The sequence below is a fragment of the Aphelocoma coerulescens genome, assembly GCF_041296385.1.
Source record: "Aphelocoma coerulescens isolate FSJ_1873_10779 chromosome Z unlocalized genomic scaffold, UR_Acoe_1.0 ChrZ_unloc_scaf_2, whole genome shotgun sequence".
Classification (NCBI taxonomy): domain Eukaryota; kingdom Metazoa; phylum Chordata; class Aves; order Passeriformes; family Corvidae; genus Aphelocoma; species Aphelocoma coerulescens.
This window is the reverse complement of record NW_027184087.1, coordinates 566,392-590,764: the sequence shown is the minus strand read 5'-3', so window position 1 is coordinate 590,764 and position 24,373 is coordinate 566,392.

The window sequence follows — 24,373 nt, the reverse complement described above, 5'->3', positions numbered from 1 at the left end:
GAGCAGATCATAAAAATGTGCCCTTATTAAGGTTTTAATATTGAAGTAGCTCATATTTTAATTCCTAGAGATTCATAGTTCAGATCAGAAAATAAAAATGTGCCCTTACTAAAGGTTTTAATAATGAGGTATTTCATATTTTAATTCCTAAGGCAATGGTACTTTCTTTGCAGAATAAAGTAAATCCATAAAATCATATTTTTACATTTCTGTTTAAACCATTTCTCCTTATGTTCCCTTATGTGACAGCACTCCAAAGACAAAGACACAGATAGTCGAATCGTGAAGGACAGTGTTCAAGAGCTGTATTACCTCCTCTGAGGAATGTGAAAATATATTGAGCCAAGAAAGCACCAGAGGAAATCCCAAAAGAACCGTGGTATCTTTAGCTGCTCTAAGAAAATAGAAGTGCCAAAGTAATATAAAATAATTAATTCTAAATTTCTATTAAATTCCCATCTGTTTCCATGAGGAAGTACAAGGCTTTACCACAGTTCACAAACAGGAAGTAAATGTGTGACTGAAACATAGTTATCACTCCACAGAAAAACATTTATCTCCTTAAAATCTGTATTACATGGAGCAGATCTCATCCCAGGTTTACAGTTGCCCTTAGTAGAGAGGTGCATACACTCAGTCCATTTGCAATGTCTGGCAACAGTGTTCATTGCCACAGATCACAGAGAGCTTTATGTGCTACCCTTTAACCTTCAACCCATCTGGCAATTTAGTTGAATGCATAGAGAGTAAATATTAACGTTATTTTAAAACCAAAGTGTACTTTGCAGCTGTCCAATTATCCTACCTTCTAATTAGCTATACATAATGTCCTCTAATCCTTCTGTTAATTAACTCTGTCTTTAGGTGAAAATTTATTTAGTTTGATTAAGTGGAACTATTTTCTTAGTTCTGTTTCCACCTTTCCATTTTTGTGTCCTTTTCAACAGCTACAGGTATATTTCATATTACCAACTTTCTGCTTATCTTTCTGTGTTAGTATGGTGTTATCTGAGTATATAATTTTTTGAGTGAAACAGAAGATTGATATTTAGAACTCAAGAACACTTTTTTTATTTTAATCTTCAAACTAGAACTTCCTGGATTAAGTCAGTGATTATGTAATAATTTATAGTGCTGTTAAATATGTATTAGTTTAATGTAGACAGAAAACATAAAAAAACAAAAAAAGCCAAAATTTCCATGGTGGAATTGGGTTTTACAAAGAGGAGAAAGTCTCCCCCGTCCTCTTAGAAATTTAGCAATATTCTTAAATAACTCTCACTTTTTTTCAAGTAGCAATAATTGTAACTGTTGCATTAGCAGCTGATTAACACCAATCCATAAGCCCTAACTGACGATTGACTACAAGCACATTTGACATGATGTTTCAGACCCCTACAAATGCATATTAGATCCAGAAATATCATAAAAATTAAATACAACTCATATATCACCAAGTATAATACTGCAATGCTATCCCAGAGTCTCCAGTGCCATTATTTCACTGCTGCCTCTTAGAGTGGGGGAAAATTAACATTTGGCTCTGTCTCTCATTCAGCTATGAGATACAGAATATTTTGATGCTGCCTGGGAGATTATCATGCCACCTGTGATATTTTTGATATTTTGACGTCTCCAGGACAGTGTGGCTTAGAACATCTAATGCCCATCACTAAGCAATAATCAATAATCAATATGTTCATCACCTTCCCTGCAAGGCTGATCCCAGAAACTTCAGAGGGATGAGACTTTATATAGCATATTTTCTAATGAAAGAAAGGAATCACTTTTTGGCCTTTGCATTTTTTAAGAAGCTGATTAAAAATCATCAGGAACTCTTAGTTAACTCTATGGGAACAAGAAATCTGAGTATCTCTCAAAATCAAGGTGAAATGAAATAAGCCACCAGAGATGATGGCTGTACACAGCAGTCACCACTACAGCTACATAATGGATAGGGGAAGAGGCCTTATTAGTGAAAAATTACGTAGTCATATTCTGTTGAAACACATTTTCAGCACTGTAACTCCCTGCCCCTACGCAAACTTCCACTCAGAACAGAGCATCAAACAAGGCCAAAGTGAGATGGCAAGGTCCATAAGCAAAACAGAACTGACATTTCCCCTAACTTACCCTTGCACAGCACGGATACTCCCAATGTCATTTTCTTTGGAAGCCGATGTTCTCAGCCAGTGATAGTTCAACAGAGATCTACAGATTCTTTTCCCACCCTCCACCAGCTCCCTGCACTCCAACTAGATATTTGCTGCAAACTTCACAGATTTGTAGGTTAAGCTTCTTTTCCAAAAGACATTACTCTAACTGCCATACCACATGGGAGCTGGAGCTGCTGTTCAGTCTGCTATTAGACATATTTCCCCAGTGGATATATTTTATTGGCATTTCCTGTTCTTCCATCAGGTAACGATAAAATATTTATAGATCCCATCACTTGAAGTAGACTAAGTGAGAAAAGGAAACCTCATGGTAAAATGCTTTTTACAAAACAAAAAGGAAGACATTTCTTTCTTATATTTGAAAGCACAATGTACCTTCTTCTCAAAATATAATCAGCTTAATCTGGGATACCGGGTCACTGTTGCATTTTGACTCATTAGAAGTTATTCTAGTCATCTATCCTTTTGAGATATAGTCAGTTGGAATTCCTGTTTATTTGTTCAGTCTACCACTCTAACTGGTGAAAACACTGCAAACTGACATAATGTGAACAAATATTGGTAATTAATAGTACTGTAAGAAAAAATATAGGTACTAATTTAGCAAATGTAATTTGTATATTCATAGTTTATGAAGTTTTCCTCCTTTGAGGAAAAAAGATTGTTTGAATGAGTTTCCCACTTCAGATGGTGTGTTTCAATGAATGCTGATATTTTTATACATCACTATTCCTTGTTTTGGTGAGGATAACACCAGCTGTTAATTATAATCAACTATTCTAATCAATATTTCATGTTTTCCCTCTTAAGCTTAGTATCAATGAAATATAATAGCAACAACAGTGAAAGAAAAATACTACCATCTTATTTATTTGAATTATACTGAACTGAGAACGGGAAACTAACAGCCACATTTGGAAATAACTGCGCATTTTTTCAAGAACATCAGTGTTTCATACACATTTTGGATGTTTCTTATTTATGCATGTTTTTGCTAAGAGACCTGACTCTCACTCACTTAAATTCAAGATCAGCATCTGAATAGCACTGCTCCCTGGAACTTGGATGACTACTTATCTTTCCACAGTTTAGTCACACAGCTGGAGCAAAAGAATTTTATGTATTCTTTATGTACATGCTATATGGGAACGTGGAATGGTATGGCTCCACAGGGCTAGGCTCAATGTCAGTAACCCTTGGACAGGCTTCCGCTAGTGTGCCATGTCCCTGCCAGCACAAGCTGAAGATCTACCACACTTAACTGTTTTGCCAGTTTGTTATATAAAGCAAGCCAATATTTCATAAACCTCAATAGCATATTCTCTCCACATAATAAAGCTGCTCATGAGAGTATGTGTGGGGCCAGTGCTGCATTAGCAGATTTTCAGAGGCTTGTTGTATTTATAGAAGGCCTGGGGCTTCCTTTTGTTAAAGGAGTGCTAGTCTAAGTGGATTTTGAATTGGGGTAAAGCACTGGCGGTTTAACTGAGATTTTTACAAATGGTGAGAGAAAACAGTGGTGACAAACATCTACCCAATATTTGAATTGTGTGCCAGGCCGATGAGACAGTTTTGTCACTAAGGTAGTTTTCTCACACAACTGTTATCTGCTTAAAGATTCCACTTTCTAATTTATTTAAGTGCAGCATTAATTTTCATTTTTTTCTTGAACTTTCCATTCTTTTTCCTTTACTTAACACTATTGATAAGCACACCTTATACTGTGCTTTGAGGATTTTTTAAAATCAGATTTTTTTTTTTAATTTCTAATTAAAGTTGGTAGTATCATCAGTGAAATTCAATATTTACAAATATTAATTGTAAGGTTGAGTGTTAGGATGGATAATTAAATAAAAGGAAAACTGAAAAAAAACCTTGTGGTGCTGAAGAAAATGATTCAAACTCTGGTTTTGATTTTACATTTTGATAAACATTTAAACACTCCTAAATCTTACATGTATTATGACTGTTTGCTGAAACATTATTTTAACTAATATATAATATCAAATTTATTCATCATAGTTTTTTGAAAAAGTGTACTCCTGCAATGTTATTTTACCCACTCTATAACGACAATAAAGCTATAAATACAGTCTTAAAATAAACAGATTTGATATGAGCAGTTTCTATATAAAGTATGAGTTTTAAATGTTATGGGTAAATAAAATAAAAAATTATTTTTATCCCAGAATCCTACCATAGAGCATTAAGTCTGGCTCAGACTCAAATTTCTGTTACTCTAGCATTGAATGAATGTCATAACTGGTATGGTAATTTTAGCCAAGTGTAATATCTAATGTAATTCTGAGGCTATTTTCACAGTGACCTAATTCATTTTTTTCCCAGTAAGATACAAAAGTCTAATTATATTATAAAACAAGTAACTTTTTTCCCTTCAATCTACAGTGACAACTTCCCAGTTGTGTCCTCTCTATTTCTGCATTTTTACGCTTTTCTTACTCACTTGTAGGAAGAGAAGTGTCAGCTTCGTGCAGCTGCTCCCACAGCAGAGCTCCCGTGTGTACGTTTGGGTGCTCAATGCAGCACAATGAGTGGGCATGGGGTTCTCCTGACCCCTGTAGACTATCTGCAGTGATAGAACCTCGTTTTAAGCACTCAGTGTCATCCAACTAGCGTCAAACTCTGCTTGCTTCATCTCATTTTGTCTTGCTATCACCATGTGTATTAAATTGTCATCTAGCAAGTTGTCTCAAGAGATTGTCCTTACTGCACTGCTTATGCTTTCTGTCTGTTTCTACACAAGTAATAACATGCACTATTATAGTCTCATTTTACTGTTAAATTTTCTGAATTATTTCAGTAAACTAAAGGCTACTGAATTATTTTGGAAGTAATTTACATTGCTATATGATTCTGTATTAAGTCTGCTGCATAAATTAGAAAATCATGCTTTCTAATATAAGATTAACTCTGGTTAAATCTAGTGTGTTTTACAGTATGAGGAGTTTTGGTATTACTTGGTTAAACAAGCAGAAAGTATTTTACCCTCCATCTAGCAGTGTGTATAGGATTCGGCTGAATTAGATGTCAGCAAGTTGAAAGTTAGTTTCTGCTAATCATCTACAAATATGGTCTCAAAGTGGATATGGATACATTCTAAATCTCCAGTGTCATCCAGAAAACAATTTTGTATACACAACATGTCTCCTGTGATAGAGTGATAGGTGTCCTGTTGAAGCCTTTACCTTATTAAGACTCTCCACTTCTCTTAAGGACAAAAGGTGGTGAAAAGCTAACAAGGAAATTTTGAAGCTGTATTTTTCACTATCGTCTGTGAAGTCATGACTACCAAGTTATAAGACAAAAATGAATGTGGGTTTAGGCCACAGCTTCCAGGATAACAATTCACAAGATTTGCCTATTTGTCCTTTCCAACAGAAGAAATAGTTAAAACTACTTATCTGTCTTACTGATAATACAAAAATGTAAAAGAACATCTTGTGGCTTCAAAAAAGCTAAAACGCACTGCGGTAGTTAATAGGTTTACAAAACTCATTGTCCTCTAGAATAGATGTCTTGAGAATTTATTCTTTCTTCACAACAACTAGTCACTTAGAATATGGAGGGGGGAAAAAGGAAAGGGAAAAAAAGCAGTCAGAGGATACAGACTAAGAAATTAGAGGAATGATAACATGAAAACAACTGGTCTAAAATTATTACAAGGTAAAAAAAAAGTGGTAGATATCTACTTCCTGGGATGTTGGAAAAACAGAAATATTTTACAAAGCTCCAAAGAATTAAACGGAAATATATTAGTCCTCAGTGTATTTTTTCCCATTGAGATACAAGCTAGCTAGTTGTGCTGAAGACAGTCAGCAATCTTAGAATTGTAGTAACTTCCCTTCTCTCTAAGAAAAAGGTAATCAAACTGAAAATGCCTGTATTGTCAGACGAATTAACTTTATGATTGTCTCTAGTCTCCTGGTTTAAAGTTCCGGTTTCTAGCCACAGACCCAGCTCAGCTAAAATTTTACACCTGCCCCTTGTCCAAGCACTTCAGCCTATTCCCATTTTTCTCCTCAAGCCCCTCAGAGTTGTCTCTGCACATCCCAGGAGAGCTGGATACAATCAAACTCTTTTGGGAATAGAAACTAGCTAGGAAACAGCCTTTTTTTCCCAGTTTACTGCTACTTTGCCCTTTTGTGTTTCAGACCAGTGTTTTATTCTCACTCTGTATTCAAGGCTTTCCCTGCCATATTTCTAACACTAAGAAGAGGAATAATCTACTTTGTTTCCAGAGAAGAAAGACCCTTTGTTCTGTCTTCATTAGGAGCATGCAGGGTTATAGTTGTGCTGAAATTATCCTTCTGGCCCAGATCAAATACACTTAACAGGAAACAGCTATGTGGAAAATTCAAACCCTGCAATTCTAAGAGGTCCTTTTTAATATCCATGAACTTCCCTGTTTCCAAGGCACATAACTTAGCCCAGCTGGGTACATTTTCACAGGAAAGGACATGAGGAAGAAAGGGAATATGCTCCTTACAAGAAATTATTTCTTCCTGCTCTAGATTATGGAAGGACTAGCATTCAGTCAAAAATGAAGAACAGCTTAATGTTTTTAATCATACAATACCTACGTATATTCTTAACTTTGCTTTTGATTTTGTGGACTGAAATTTCTTCAAAACAGACCATGCCTAGAATCAAAATCTTCTATACAACTGATAGAACATAAAACAATTTCTCTTTAACAAATAATTTCAATTATCTGCTGTGGTAAGCAATGCTATCACGGTCCCCTGTTGAATATACTGTGAATGGATAAAATTTTATTTTACAAAGTCTTCTAATTCCATTGAATTACAAGACATTTGCACAAGAATACTCAAAGGTACTTATTCATGAAAACTTTTTACCACTTTGAAATATTGCTTAATGTTAAAATCTTTCTGAGGAATTCTTGGATGAAAAACTATGAAATACAAAAGAAATTATTAATTTAGACAAGACTTAACACTATTTTTAACTTTGCTATCAAATAGTCTAGATCCTTAGAATATGATCCACTTTGGTATATCTAATTACACTATGACCAGTTCTAGAGTGTATTCAAAAACTTCTAAATATTATTGCATTTACCAAGGCAAACTTTGTCTAAAGAAAAAAATAGTTTTCTACAAGTCATTCTGTCAGACAAAGTGAGTATAGAGTGCCACACTGAAAACTCAGATACTGAGAAATATCACTGATGACCTGAAGGGATCAGGCCTTTATCAGAAAGAAAAATAATTTTATTTTCTCCAACTTGAACTTCTTGCTGAGCTGAGCTTCACAATATGTTCCTGACAAATTATCTATTCTTTATTGATCTCTTAGGACTGAAGAAGTCAGAGGTGAACCTTTTATGGGTTGCTTGCTTGTTTTTGTTACACTGAGCTCTTTTACCATCATTAAATGTCAGCAATACAGCTGAACAAGCTGCTTGTTACCGACAGCAACACACAGATATTTCCTGGACTGCAACCATGTAGCCCAGGTCCCCAAATTCAAACACAGCTGTCTTGAATACTCATTACTCACCACTCATTCCACAGACATGGCAGGTATGCTGGAAAGGACAGAAAGTATTGCGGTAGTGCAGTAGGTATTTGTGGGTTACAAGTTTTCACTATTGTGACCTACTAAGATAATATTGTGAATCACTAAGATAATATTACACTTTCATAGGCACTACACAGACTCACAGAAGATAAGTGTCTTCTAAAAAAAGTACCTTTTATCTTTAAGGTTCTCAGCATTTTTTATTATTACAGCACTTTAAAGTACTGAAAATAGCTCTTCTAAAATTATTTCTTCCTTCTTAGTTACTTTAAATCTACTTTTATTTCAGATGATGAAAATCTCTAAACGTTTATGAATCATTTAAAACATTTCATTGACCTAGTTTAAAAAAAGCTTATATTAATAGGAAAAAGTGACTTCTTTTTTCAGCTGAAGTCTAGGTACAATGAAAACCCAAGGTAATTATTTCAGTCATCAACATAATCCCAAAAGGTGGTATTCTATGTGGCGATCAGACCTCTCCGATATTTTTGCCTCATTAAGTTTTATAATGCTGCTATTCTTGTAAGCACTTTGTCCTATAAATGCAAAACCACAGCAACTAGAACCAGCCAACAGAGACCAAGGGGACTCAAGAGACAGAAGCAGATTATTCTATTGTTTTTAGTTTTGGGGGTAGTCCAAATCATTTCAAGAATAAAAGATAATGAAGTCCAAGTAAACAACACTAATGATAAATTTATATTAGGAATCTGAGACACAAAATCTGGAGCTGATTTTTGATTCCCATCAAGTTTCAAGTGTCCTCAGAATTAAAGCTCTGAACAGAATCCATTGATGGAAAAAAAATGCAAGTTAACACAAATACCACACAGCAAAATATGACAAAGAGCTGAACCAAGATGCAATAGCACAGATGGGTGAAAGGCACAGCAGCGCAGATGGATCAAGTTCTGTTCAACTGCAGGAGGTTAGACTTTACTTGGATTTTTATTTATTTTAATTAGAATAATCAAGATAGTAATTCCTAATAAGACCACCCTGCTCTCCGTGCAATAAACTACAGATTAAAACTGTATGAAAGTATTTGACAGATGATATAACTATTCAAGAGTAATGTTTTGGGGAAACTCAGAATAAATCCACTCTCAAAAAAAAAGTGAAAGAAACCTTGTATAAACTTAACAGAATCTTTTTCTTGGTGGCTTTAGAGAAAAGAAAAAATCTTTATCTGAGAGGCAAGAACATTTCAGAGCCATCATGAAACTCTGGATTCAATGGAAAGAACCCAGCAATCCCCTGACTGTGGAAGAAAAGTGTTCAATTCTGAAATTATTGAGGTGAAACCTTTTTATTTTTGAAGGGGAAAATATATTTTTCTGCTGAATTTCTTAATAAATTTAAAATGAATTTAAATACAAAGTGCTTAATTCTATGCTGTAGTTGTACAAGCTCTAATAGGCTTGGACCTGTCCGACAACAAACATTTCCTACCTCACTTCTGTTGTTCTATGATCTCTCTACATATCATTAGGAAAGAGAATATAAGGAGATTCTTCAAAAGTTACCAGTTGCTAGGAAAGGGAGTGATGAAGAAAGAAAGCCATTTTCCAAATAGTGAAAAATTACACCAGTAATGACAAAAAGCAGAAAAGATTGCACTAGAAGTTCAGAAGTCTTGAACAGAAGCAGAAAAACCCCTAAAAGTGTATGCTATAGGAATATAAATTATATTTCAATTCCAACACTCCTAAAAGATGTGATAGAAAATTTAATCATAACGTTATTGAAATACAAATATTATTCAGAAAGGGATTCATTGGTCTGCTCTAAAAAAACCCCAAAACCCCGTGTAGTTGTTTGGTTCAAAATATCTATCACTTACTTATTTTCTTTCTGTGAGATAAGAATTAGGAGAAAGCAAACCAGGCACAAAACTTAAAAGAATATAAAGAAGTTTATTAATACACCTCAAAGAAAGAAAAAAAGTCGGACTAAACCTTCAGAACACTTCTCCTCCCCCCACCTTTCTCCCTTCTCCCACTGACAACATAAAAAGACAACCCTTGAGATCTTCAGTCAGTTTATCACTTCTATAGTAACCTATTTCAGTTCACTTAGGGAGAGGAGTTGCTCATGCTATGGAGACATCTCCACAAGAAACAGTTTTCTCATGGCTTCAATGTCACAGCCAGACAGCCGCCCGGGTTGGTTCTCTGCTCACAGGTGAAAATCCCTTCCCTCAACTTACAGCTTTCCCCACAACTGCTTCTCAAGGGTCCAATCTTGAGCTAATGGGGTACCATTTTAAGGATGAGCTGTTCAGAAGCAAAGGTTCTCTTCACTATCTCTGGGAGCATCTTCATCTCTAGAAATCGAGGCCCTCCTCCTCCCCTGGGAGCAAGGGTCTTCATCACTTTCATCTCTAGAAACAGAGGTCTTCTCCTTCCCTGGGAGCAAGGGTCCCCATCAAATTAGAGCCACTGTCATTTGCTTATTTTAGCACAGGTACTTCTGCTCACAAATACAGTTATTCGCTTATTTTAGCATAGATACTTTTGCTCACAATTGCAATTTGAATGCTCCACCCCCCCCATGCTTTCATAAAATTACAGCGGGTACTCTGATGTATCATAGTCCATCACCATAGATTTACAACAGAATTTCAGCTTCTAAGCTTGAAGCATCTCCTCTTTCTCCTCCCTCAGGGTTTCAGCTCTTCCTTTTTTACTGACTTTGGTGTCTCCATGGTGTTTTCTTCACCTGCCTCCACCTTTCCTCTTCCTCTGACTTGGGAGAGGATTGATGTCTGCAGGTTTCATCTGTTCTGGAGGAAACTTACAGCACTAAAGGGTGAATTTCCCCTGGGCCCCGCAGCTGGAATTTGCTTATCACTGTTGGTCACATGGTATTTGCCGGGCAGCGGCCTCAGATGAGTTTCGGCCTCACTAGGGGCTGCTGGCACGGAGCAGAGCTGTGGAGGGGGCCGTGGATGGAATAGGGCCGCGCCATGGCCGACCTGGGCTGCCTGCAGGCTCCCCCACAGTTACTTGTCGGAAAGCTGGAAGACTAGAGACCTTTCCCAGGGTTTGTTCGTTCTTAAATGTGGATCACAGAGGCGTGTCAAGCTTCTTAAGTGGCTTTAAAAAGTTGCCAATATTCAAACTAGCCAGTTGATTGGTTCTGTCTGGTCATAGAGGAAGCTGTAAGCACCTCTTTGCAAGAGAATCACTTCCGTGACTGATGGAGCCCTCTTTACTAAAAACCCAAACTATACTAAACCATGACACCCCAACAATTTATTTGAAACAAAAAAACTGTGATATTGTCTCCTTTAGAGAGAATAATAGAGGTGATGAAAAAATTTGAAGCACGCATTTCATTTTTTGATGAATGAAAGTGACTTTTAATCCCTCTGCATTAGTTCTACTGTTCAACCAATCCTAATATTGGAGATAGAAGAAAGTTCTTTGTATAGCATATTTAATAACTTGAATAGGTTTTACACATTTGATTTGAATATAGAATAAATTAGATAAAATAGCACAGATTCCTGCCACATTTACACTGGTAAAAGTGTTAACTAACTTGCTGTTTTGAGCTTTGGTCTCTTTAACACCAGACCAAGATGGATGTAATTTGGGTTTATACCAGCATAAAAAAGCACATCCTATTTGATACAAATCTGCTCACTCTTTCATTGCAACAATCTTGCAACAATCCCATCCATTCTGTTCCTGAACATCTCCAAGATTATCTGTAAAGTGTGTTGTGTTTTGCAATGTGGTGAGCTAGCCAGCAACTGCTTAGAGACCTTACTCATTCTGCAGATGAGTCATAATAAATCACATTGGAAAGCAGGCGATTTCCAGAGCTGACTAATGTATTATCACTGTGTAACCTTAGCTGACACAAGAATGTAATTTAGTTTTTAAAATTATTAATATCTGTATCTGCAAATTCATAATAATTTTCATGCTAAATGGGTCTTTCAGGCACTCACTCCTCCTTGTTCCTTTATATTAAAATATTTTATAAAATTTTGAAAGTGTATATCATAGCACTAGAAGGGTTGAACTAATTAGAAACTAGACACAAGGTTAATGGAAGAATAAGTTCTCTGCTTAAAATAATTCTCTATTATTTTAGAAGACAAATATACCAACAACAAGTACACTTATACACCGCATTAATGCAGTGAGTTATTAGAGAGCTAAAATGTTGTACATAGGTGATCAACTATAAAGTTACAAGTAAAATAAACAATCTGAAAGAGATCAAACAGGTCAGATTATGAAGACTTTATAACTTAATGGGCTGTTCTTCCCCATCTGTCCCATCCCAGCTATGGGAGGGGGAGAGCAACTAAGATTCAGAAATACCTTTGACATGCATTAGGGTGAGATAACTCTGAAGGTCTGTACATAAACACCAACTTTATTGGAACAAATGTTCTGCAAATGTTGACCCTATCACAATTATATCTACATAAGCTATGAAGCTTTATGAGAAGTCAAGGTAGGTCTTATGTTACTTAACAACTTAAAGAGAAAAAGAGAGAGGGGGAAGAGGGGGGGGAGAGATAGAGGGTCAGATTTGCCAGCAGGGTTGTTTGGTAGAGACAGACACACTGAGAGAAATTCTGGAAGACTCCCTTGGCATGTTGTCCAGGCACATGGTAAAGTCACTTGGGCCTCGTCACTTACACCATCTGAATGAAAAACAAGGAAAATCAACCAGATGTAAAGCACAAAGACAAATTCAGCCTTATTGATTTAAAATATGGTAGTAAGGGAGGGATAGCAATCAAGCTGAAAAGCGTTAAGGGTCTCCCAACAGTATTACATACATAACCAAAAAGAGACCATCATTCAGATACTCACATCTTTCTTTTTACATTTCCAAATACTGTGTAAACCAGACAAATAATTTGGGAAATACTTTGGAGCAAAGACAGTCAAAATCCATCACTCAATATTCTGGTGTCAGTTATAACATCAGCATCTTTATCACCTGAGCCATGTGTTTGCCATGATTTACTAATACATATAGCGTGTTTGTACAATAAAATCATATCACAGTTCTAATGTTATATAGTTTAGCAGTCACAGTTTTATGTTAAAAGCATCTCAGGTAGCAAATCTACATAATACTTCAAAATATTTTATAGGTAAGTGCAGAAAAGCAATAAGAAAAAATTTTCTGCTTAAAAGCTGAAGCGAGAAGGAGTATTTTCTTCTGCCTGTATTCAAAGTTCTTCAGTACTCTATTGATCTCTTATCTAAAAGATTAATCATAGAATTATAGAGTAATAGAATGGTTTGGGTTTGAAGAGACCTTAAAGATCATCTAGTAGCAATCCTCCTGCCATGGTGAGACACCACTTCCACCAGATCAAGTTGCTCAAATCCTACCCATCCTGCTCTCTTGTGGGTTGAACCTGAGTTGATGGACAGTCTTTTAGACTAATGACGCTTCTCACAATTTACATATATAAACCGCACGGAAAGGGGGGATTGCCTTTTGTCTCAGCTCGCCTGCTGGAAGGTGGAGGGGGCCTTGGAGCGTCCAGGTCCCACTGGGCTGGGCCGGGGCTCCTGCCCCCTTTTTTCCCAACTCCACGGCACAGACCCTGGGTCACTGCGGAGGGAACTATTCCAGAGCCACAGGCAGCTATAACCAGCCATGGACTGTCACACAGCTATAACCAGCCATGGACTGCCACACAGCTATAACCAGCCATGGACTGCCACACAGCTAAAACCAGCCATGGACTGTCACACAGCTAAATCCATCCGGCGCGGCTTCCTGGGACCGGCGGGTCCCTCTCCTCCCCACACACAGCGCCAGCAGAGCCAACAGGAGCCGGTGGAGCCTCCTGTCTGCAGCCAGCACACTTCGTGCTGAAGAAGACACCATGCAGCCAGCAGCACAGAGGGAGCGAGGCTTTCTCCACCGTAAAGGCTGAACCAGAACACTCTTCAACAGGGAGGCTTCAGAGTCAGGGAGAAAGAGAAAGTGAGTCCCGTGAGATGGAGCTGAGCATGGCAACGGGAGAAAAGAGGGCGGCGCTGCGATTCTGGCGCGTAGCTTAAAAGACTTCTTGCACGCCGTGGTAAGAAACTGTAATATCACAAACTGTTTGTCTCTTTAATCCATTTGAAGTACATGGAGAGATGAAAAATTCACGTGTGGCCCATGAAAATTGTGAGGAGTGCCTATGCCAGGCTATATAGAAGTATTGAGAGGCTTTTTTAGAGACTTGTGGCCAAGAAAGCCTTTGCATTCAGGCCAAAGTAGCTCATCCTTAAAAAGATTAATAACCCCATGTGATAGCCTGTGTTTGGCAGTGTGAAGGAACTGTGAAATTTTCATGGAAGAGATGTTTTACACCACAGCAGATTCTTTACGAGTGGGTCTGCTGTTGGTGGCAGCTTGGGAACCATGTGCAGCTGAAGAAAACCCTTTTCCCCTTAAGCATATGAAAGAGACTTATCAAGAACTGCAACACTGACTAAAATCCCATGTTCTGTTACCCTTTGTGTGAGTTGGGTAAAAGGAGGAAAGTGCTGGAAAGGGGGAGGGGGGCTGCTTTAATTTCTTGTTATTTCTCTTTACTTTTAATTCTATTAGTAATAAAACTCTTTCTTTGTACTGCAACTGTTTTATTTGTGCCTGCTTTGCTTTCTCCTAATTCTTATCTCACAGAAGGAAAATAAGTAAGTAACCAAACCACTACACTTAATAGGTGTTTCCGCCCAGTTTCTGAACTGAACCTGCTACATAGTCTTAAACACTTCAGAGATGATGCATCCTCAACTTCTCTGGAAAACCTGTTCCAGTCTCTCACCCCCCTCTAAAGAATTTCTTCCTAACATCTAACATAAATCTCTGCCCTTTCAGTTTAAAGCCATTCCTTCTTGTTCTGTTCTTATCTGTGTGCGCAAAATGTTGTTCAGCCTATTTGTAAGCCTGTGTTAAGTACTGGAAGGCCACAATGAGTTCTCTCTGGAGACTTCTTATAAGTTAGAACAGCTGATAGTATCCCAGGTTTCTTCATATTGGCATTATGGAAAAAAGGGCCATCATTAGCTTCTGATCCATTTGATTTTAAAATTGATTTAAATTTAAATACATACAATGAAGATTGAAGTTATCTTTTTATGTGTATTTGTCCAAATATAGATATATAGAAAACTATAAAACATATCACTTCCTGAATACTAACTTTGGGGTAATTAAGTAAAATCCTATTATGAGGAGTTCCATTCATTATTTGAGATCCTTATGCATGAAAAAAAAAAAAGGCCCATGTCAGTACCTAGAAAGGAGCACCTAAGTCGTTCTGCCAAAAGCTCTCTTGGAGATTCTTATGTTAAGTTGACAGGTTCTTCATGAAGGAACCTGTCACAAAGACATTTAGGTGGGGATCAGTGGTCTTTACAAATTAGATGAAAAAGAATTTGGCCCTTTTGAAGACTAAAATACAACAAAAGGCTGAGAGATTTTGGAAGATATTCTATAAAATACCATTACCCTTTTCAGGGGTTGAATTTCAAAAAAAATTAATTTTAATATATTCTCTGTTTTACTACAGGCAATTATTTTGATTTTGCTTTAATTATCTAGACAAATGCTGTTCACAATAGTTTTTGAAGTGAGGTAACCTTTAGTCTACTATTTCATATGTGAAAGACTTTTTCTGAAGAAACAGAGATAGCATGTTTTGGTGTGCTCCAGCTTTGTCATATTGAATTATAACTTCCTTTAAAGACGATCAAAACAAGTATATGTAAATGAAGTTTAATTCACTGACCTACTTCAGATCCAATTCAGCTTGACCTCATCCTCTCATGTTTCCTGACCTGCAGTGCTCTCTTCCTCACAATCTTTATCCCTCCTTAGCTTCTTCCTCTGCGTTCATTGATCTTTCTCCTTATTATAAACTCTTTCTTACTTGATTGTAATTCTCTTTCTATCCCTCCTCAAAACTCCTACTGCGAGTCCCTTGAAAATGGAATGAGTACTAATCCATATCTATTTCCTCACTTCCTTGTTTTCATTCCACATGTCTGTCCTATTCTAACTGTTCTCGCAAAAGGACAGGATAACCTCTTTTGTTGATCCTTATGACAGACAGGAAATCATCACTTCTATGATAACCTGTTGTCCTTGTACAACAATACATCTTAGGGTTTTTTTTCCTCTCTCCTTTTTCTTTTTGTCTTCAGGAAAATCTTTCTTCCTCATTTTACCATGTTTCTTCAGTGGAAATTACAATTTCTTCCCTAGTGTTCATCCATAATTCCTTTGTTGAGAGATTATTCTACTCCTAGTACTTTAAGTTGTCATGAAATAAGTGGCAGAGTTTACTGCATGCATTTGTGTTTTCTGTTCAACCACACCTGTGAACCGATCATGTCTTTATTTTGTTCACCATGACCAAATTTGAGGAAATATTTTTAATTAAATGTTTAATTCTAACTTCCTTGCTGAAATTTTTACTGTGGCCACTTTTTCAAACTCTCAGTGAAACTACTTATGTGTCTTAATTATATCCCTCTTTGCTGTCTTCATCAGTATTAATTGCTCTGTAATCTTACAATGAAAGCAAGGCAAGTTTGAACAATCATCTGGATATTTCTCCACAGCCATATTAGCTAAAGTACATCAATATTATTTTGAACTTCTAGATTTTCTTTAAAAAGTAAGTATTAAAAATAAAATATTGTGCAGCATTATCACTATGAGGTGAAGGAAAATTGAATTTAAAAAAATAATACCTACAACATCCTCAACAGTACTCAAGGGAGTTTGTGTAAATGTAATTATATATCTATGCACACATAGATGAAATAATGTTTGAATTAATCATAGGAGTTGAAACTGAAAAGGCCATCATTAAAGTGTGATTATTCGACAGGAATACACATAGTTTTGTTTGAGGCACAAGAAGACCAAGACAGTGCATACTGGACAAACAATTTCCATCATATTTACGAGACTGCAGCCTGCTAAATGTAAATGCTTGCCATGTCTAAAACAGGGGAAAGTTTTATTAAACCATTGTTATTAAGATGAATCCTAAGGGTCAGATTCACCCCCTCACTTGTTGCATGCAATATATGTTTTCTAATACTTTCACATGTCTTGATATTATCTTCAAACTAGAAAGTTGCTACTATTGCTATTGCAGTCACAAAGGAAACCTTGCCAAATCCAACAAGTTTCCTATATTAAAAAGCATTTGAAGGCAATCCACTGTTGGGGTTTTTTTTACACTTTTTATTCTCTAGCAAATTCAGCTTTTGGCAGATAATCCTGAAATCTTTATTTACACTCAACTAAAATGGTTAAAAAAAGGAAAATGGGCTTCACTGTATAAGTTAGGACCCCAGTTAATAGGAAAACCTATATGAAAAAGGAAAAGCCAAACCAAAAAATGTACCTTACTAGGAGACTTGATTTCAATTTGTCATCTGCTTTTCATTTAGGAGAGATCACAAGACAAATTTGTAGCTTTTAAATGCTGAGTCGTGTTCCTTGGGTGAGCTGTATCCTGTGGGTTTGTCTCTCTGAACAGTAACTAATTACTTGGAGAAAAGTCCTTCCATATGAATGTCTCTATTCATTAGGAAAGTAATCAAAAATAAAGAACTTGAACTTCTAGGAATTTCCTGTAATCCAGAGTCTTGGTTATCAATGCACTAGAATACTGTAAGAATCATCCTCATCAAAACTGCCTGAGAACACATTTTCTTTTAGCACAACAGAGTAATTCTTAGACATTTCCTCATGCTGGGTGTCCTATGAAGAGTTATCAGCTACCTGGTCAGTAGAGAATTCATGCAATACAAATGCATCCTTTCCCAAGAAACAGGTTGGTGAGGTTGGGTCAAGCTCCCTTCTGAGCTTGTATCAATGTATGTGTAAAAGTTTTTCTACTAGGCTTACTCATTACAAAAGTATTCTGGTGGAAAGAAATATATTAGTATTCATTTTACCTATTTAAAATAAAAATGGTGAGTATGAAGAGAAAGGATTTCCTATTTCTCATGGCCATCTGTCAAAGTATCAAAAATCTATGTGAGCAAATATACTCAGTAAAAACTGAGTAAAAAACTCAAAAAACCCTCAGTAAAACCAGAGCTTCTTAGTCCCTATTGCTATATTAAGCCAATAGGCATTAGTTTTGTATAACACATACAAATTAAAGGAAGATTACACTGTTAAGAAAGACTTCAAATGGGGCTACTTCGTACTTTGGTACACATAGGACTGTGGCAAGGAATGCCATTCCTGCAGGAAATTAAAATGGTCCATATTAACTGCCAAGAGATGAAAAACCAAAACTTCTGTCTTCCCACATACTTCTCCACAGAAAACTAATATCAACATGATATACAGTACTTGTTGCCACTGCACAGTAAGGTTAAGCACCCACCTGAGGTTAAGGGTCATAGTATATTTTTTATTTTAATTTTTTCCTTTAAGATCTCTTTTATGTCCATTATTTGAATATGCTCCTGCATTTTCTGAAGAATGTTCACTGATATCTTTCCAGGTAGACAAAAGGGCTGGAAGGTTCATTGTACTTAGCTGCCTACTCTCCCAACAGGATTGGGATTACAGTGACAAATAATTTTGCAATCACTGTTGACATTTACAGTGATTTAAAGATTTGCTCGTAACCACAGCAGATGCTAGTCTAAGCAGCAGCAAAATCAATGTGATACAATTAATCCTGATTTTCATCCTGACACTCACAGTGATTTATGATTTTTAAGATTACACACACTGGGGAAAATAAATACAAGACGAGGCATTTTATTTAAAAGTATTTTCTGTCACTGTAAATTTACTAGCCTCTTATAACTGTTTGTTGAACTGTGGGGACATTCTGAAAAGCATTTTTCAATCAAGTTATACATGACCTTTAAGCATGTTCTCGAGGCATTGTAAGATATCTTAAAATACTACATTTTCATTGCCTGCTGTTTTAATCCATCGAATATAGAAGAGAATTTCAGTATTAAAAATATTATTATTAAAAAGTATCATCCTTTGTTTCTTGGTAATATTTAAGCCTCAGGATGTTACAGTTTATTATAATTGATAAACCTCAAATACATCTTCAGGGCACATAGAAATTGTAGATGCCTGTGTGTGAATACATTCCATTTTAAAACGTGGGGGATTTTTACCCACCCAGCATTGAAAATAAAATATAAAATATAAAAATGTTCTGTGTTTTGACTTACTAGTATTCTTATGTTAAGAGTACCTTATTCTGAATGCATCAAGCTTGCATGAATATTGCCTGTCAAGTCAGGCAGATGTTTTATAGCTGCAATAATGGAATGTAAACCACTGTCTAAATACAACCCTATCTATGCTAGTCCTTCTGCCAGAAAAGAGGCATAGGACAGTAGGGTAAAAGACAAACAGTTTGCATTCTCTTGATGATTGCCACTACTGTTTTATTTGCTGATAGATGATCATGATTGTAAATAGCAATTGAATAGACAGTATGTATCTGTTCATTCCAGAAACAAAATACACATTTGAAAGGCACCTCTCAGGTACCTGAAAGTTAAAGACAGAACATATGGAGTAGAAAAAAACAGAATAGCAAGTGCAGGTGAGATCTTTATTTATCAGCCAGGACAAGCCTAAAATTAAGTACTGGTAAAGAGTTCAGGATATTTGAAGCTGAAGAACGCTATCAGAAAGTAATGAAAGAAATAAGGAAGTAGTAGAATATTGGTGGTATAGTAGAGCTATCATTTATTACTTAGCTGTCAGGAAAAATTTATCTTCCAGGATTGTCTGTTGTTATACCAAATGCAGAGAAAGGATCATTATTATAAGAGACAAGTGACAACAAGCTTTGTTCTTCTTTTGGTTTGGTCTGGGTTTTTTGTTAGTTTACTTGTTTTTCTGGTTTGATTACTTTTTAATTCCCGGGCCTCATTTTCTTCTTTTAATGTCTTTCTACCAGACAGTTTTCTAATTGCATCAAGGAAGAGATTCTTCCTCCTTTTATTGGAAGAAATCTTGAGAGGAAACTCTATGAGTCTTGGCACCTTTGACATTGTAAAACCCACCAGCATCAAAATCTCATACTGGATAAAAACAAACTCCCTGGAGAACATCTGCAGTGACTGTGCAGCTCGCCAGGGAAGTCAACTGTCTTTATCAGCAAAAGGGTCAGGTAAGGAAAATATGTAATACAAGGTATATTCTCCTAGAAGCCGAGTGTAAAACAACCAGACTGAGAAAGTAGAATAATGGGCTGACATGATTAACAAATTTTACTGGCTTCAGTTCAAAGTGTGTTTGGCATTTTGCTACTAAGAATAAAACTTAAAAATATTCTGACAATCCAAACAAACTTCTTCAATATTGTTTGATAGTGAAGTATTTAGCAACAGCAAACTATGACTAGCAACCCCCTTGCTGTTCTCAGAGAAGGGGGGAAAATATCTATTTAGCTTAGACCTTTATCCTCCAAAACTTGACTTCTTTGATCATTGAAACCTTCAAATCATCTTTATGATTACCCCTGAGTTTTACCCATAACACTTTAACTATGCCCTGATTTTGATGCCTCCCTCTTTGTCAAACTCAGTCAAGATTTTACTCTTTTAGTATCACCTCCAGCAGTTAACTGCAGAGCTGAACTGTATTTTTTTCAATTCTTAAATTACAATTACTTGTATTACAAGTAATTTTTTTTTCAGACTCCTTACACACAGGATTTCTTTCCGCTGTAATATGTAGATAGTTGATTTTTCATAGAATCATAGAACCATATGTCAGAGACTGAAATATTATAGTTTATGACTTAAATATTTTCATGAAAGGTTTTTAAAACTGTATTACAAAAGCTGCAGAGAAGACTACCGCACTGTGAATGGGGATCTGAGAGTCCCTGGACCTCTCACTGATGAAGTTGCGATAAAGTAACAACTCAGGGCTGGGGACATTTACAAAGCACAAGCTTAACACCTCCAAGGTGGAGACCACAGCACCAGGGCTATCAGCTGCCAGGCTTGCACAGACCCTCCACGAAAGGGTGGGGGGAGGAGAGGCTTTGGGTGTCTTGGAAAAGCCTGTGGTCAGAGGTGCAGTGACCGCCCATCCTCCACTGTGCAGAGGAGCCTAGCTGAGGGGCCCTCACCCAGGGAGAACCTGCCTCCATGTGAAGGACAGAGGGGGTGACATGGTCCATCAAAGGCCCCCCCAAAAGGGTCCCCAGACCAGAGCACCAGAGATGATGCAACAGACCCTCAATGTTGCAAGGAACAGGGTCAAACTGGCCCCCCCTGCAAGGGAGATTGTGGGCGTTCTCACCTGGCCCAAAGCGTATATTAATCCATGGGATTCTGTACTCTTCCGCATGTGGCAGCATGGCACAGCATGTGGTGGCGTGTGGCAGCGTGTGGTGGCAGTGACGGGGGACCCTCACCACCAGCAGACCGGATGGAGGGGAGCAATGAGACATCGTTGGGACCCTCGGATGGGTGATATGCTTCCACCTAACCCCTGTCACCTCTCCCTGTCTCCCCACCCCCCCACACACACTTCTTTGCCTCTTTTACTGTTAAATTAAACATAGCAATTTTTTGGCACCAACATCTAACCTCATTTGGTTTTAATCTAATTTTTGGGTATACTTTGGACCTTCCAAGTTCTTTCCAGTTTATATGCAGAGACTTAATTTTCTTTGCTCTTCTGGGTTTAGACTGGATTGCAACACCATAGAACGACTTGGGTTGGAAGAGACCCTTAAGATCATCTAGCTCCAAAACCTTTCACTAGATCAGCCTATTCTTCAACACTTGCAGGGATGGGGAGTCCACAGCCTGTCTAGGCAACCTGTTCCAGAGCCTCAGCACCTTCACAGCAAAGAATGTCTTCCTAATACCTCACGTAAACCTACCCTCCTTCAGCTCAAGGCCATTATCACTACATGTCCTTTTAAAAAAATCCCTCCAAGTCCCTCCTTCTTGCAGGTCCTGACTAGGTACTGGAAGGCTTCTGTAAACTCCCCAGAGCCTTCTCTACTCCAGGCAGAACAATCCCAACTCTCTCAGCCTGTCTTCACAGGAGAATTGTTCCAGCCCTGGGATCATCTTTGTGATAAATTAATCCTATTCACTGCTTCAGAGACTCACAGTTTATACTTAGGCAAAACAGTTAAGTGTCATAGAAAAGTTGAAGAGAAAGAAGGAAAGCAGGGTTACCAAGAGACTCAATTACTTTCTGGAGTCCAACCTCATCTGACAAGAATGAATTAGACAGGTTTATCTTTTTATACAATGCAATCCCTACAAAGTCCTAGTTACTTCTTTCCTCTATTCAGCCTCAACCCTTTTTTAAGGAAATTACACGTTATAAAGCTCTTCAAAAACAGAATTCATGTCTATTTATAACTAGTAGTTAATAAAGCAAGTACTGCATAGAAATATATATATATACTTAATTGTGAGTATGTCCACTTTATCTGTGAGTCTAGAATCTGAGAATTCCTGCACATTCACCTGATTCAGAAAGGTGTGTTGGGATATCTAACCTCAAAAAAAGCTCAATACTAAGGAAACAGTTCCGATAACATAGTGAATCAGAGAATATTAATATTATTTCTCTTCTAGAAGAGATTTTGTGCATAGGCATTAATAAAAATACATACGTGTATATACATTTGAAATGGATATATAAGATTGAGAATACCTAAATGACATTAGGGGCATCATATGATAGCAACTTAACCAAATGTATTGTTGTTATACTAGGTTTCAAAGCTAAGATCATTCTGAAGCAAAATCCAAACACTTTTTGAGGAATAGACTTGTGTAAGAAAGAATATTTCACAATAATTCAGTTACAGTTTTGGAACCTGGCAATAGTCTTAGATAACACATCAGTAGTGTTTCAAATGCTTTTTTTTTTCCTTAACCCAGTTACACGCTTTGGAGTTTACATTGTTTGTAGGAAGTAACTGGAACAGCTGCGAACAACAATCACCAAAGCTGCATCATGGCAGACACAGCAGGGATCCTACTAGTAGCAGTCACAGGAGAAGCCACATCAGTGGCAACACTCACTTTACTAGCTGGTAAAGCTTTTTAAATGCTACAGTGCAGAGTGATGAGGCTGGTTACTCTTGTTGACAGAAGTATTTGATCTATGGAAGTAGGGGATTGGTATTACAGAAGGAAAATACAGAAGTACTGAAAAAAAAAAAAGTAAGACATGAGATACTATCCCACTCATTTGGAAAAGGTGATCTTTTAGCCTCCTTAAGTTCCTCTAACATGATAATCATCAATCATGATTATGATTTTTTGAATGCAATTTCATTTCTCTATAAAAGGTTTTCTTACCTGTGAAATCATGTTTTCCCCTGTGCAGATACAAAACATGCATATCTTAGTGCTTAGTGAAGTCAGAAGTCCTTAACTGACCAGGCCCTTGTGTGCCCTCAATGTTGTCTAGGAAAAAGATATTAATATTCTTAAGAAAGACAAGTCAATATATGTCAGCTAAATCTGAAGTTTTAAAATAGAGAAATAATAAAATAACTTTAATGCTCTTCTTAGCTGATCAATAATCTGGAAAGTTTGACATGCTTGGGCAGCGGAATAATGGCAGAATCAGGTTCTTGTTACTACATTGTAGGTTGTTTCTGCAAAGAGGAATAAAACTATAACAATCTTTATCAAGTGCTCAGTCTAGAGGAAGAGGAGCAAGAATTCAATGATACTCCTACAGAAGCACAGACTTAGTAGTGCCACATAAGCAGTTTGTGATTTAACAGAGGAATGAACACTTCTCAGTTGAGTGCTGGTAGTTTTCAGAAATGATTCCTTATGAAAAACAGATCTTGACAACCAATTAGAGAAGTTACTATAAAACAGTTTATTTTGGGCAAGCTCTGACAATTGTGTAAAAGCCGCTATTTCTACTCTAAATAGAGAAATGTAATCATGAGGCTGTATTAAGCAGGAAAACACTTGAGGCATATTACAAATGCTCCTTTTACATAAACTGAAAAAGCTTATCGAGCTTTTTGGTAATTGGTAGTTACTGAAGAGAAAAAAATGTTGATAACATTTATTTAGACAATCAGAGTGAAAGTCTGTTACCTTGTCCATTCAACATTGACTTGTTCACTTTCACACTCCTCTCCCTCCCTGACATTATTCTACAAACATAATTCTACAAATCTGGAGACCCAAACAACCCAAAGTTTAAAAGCAGTTTTGGTAACAAAAATTTTCTCTGTCTTGCCCACAGTTGTGTTGCACACTTCTTTCTTCATTACCTATTCAATCACCAAAAATTGTAGAGATTTTTCAAAATCATGCTGACATAGATATAGATCTTCAACCGGAAGAAACAGGCTTATCTCCAGAGTGTTTTTTCCTGTGTCCAATCTTCCCATATAGCTAACTCCAGAATGAATGGATACTATGATAAGGTAAATAAATTCATTTTCAATGCAAGTCTCTTATACTTCTTCTGCTACCCTACCTAAGACTGCATAGCTCTTGTTTCATTTGTAAATTTATTCAGTTGTGCAATGAAGCAGCTGTAATTCCAGCAATTGTTCCCTCACTGAGCTCTGGCCCTCTGGGATAAACATGATGGATTCTTTTCTCCTC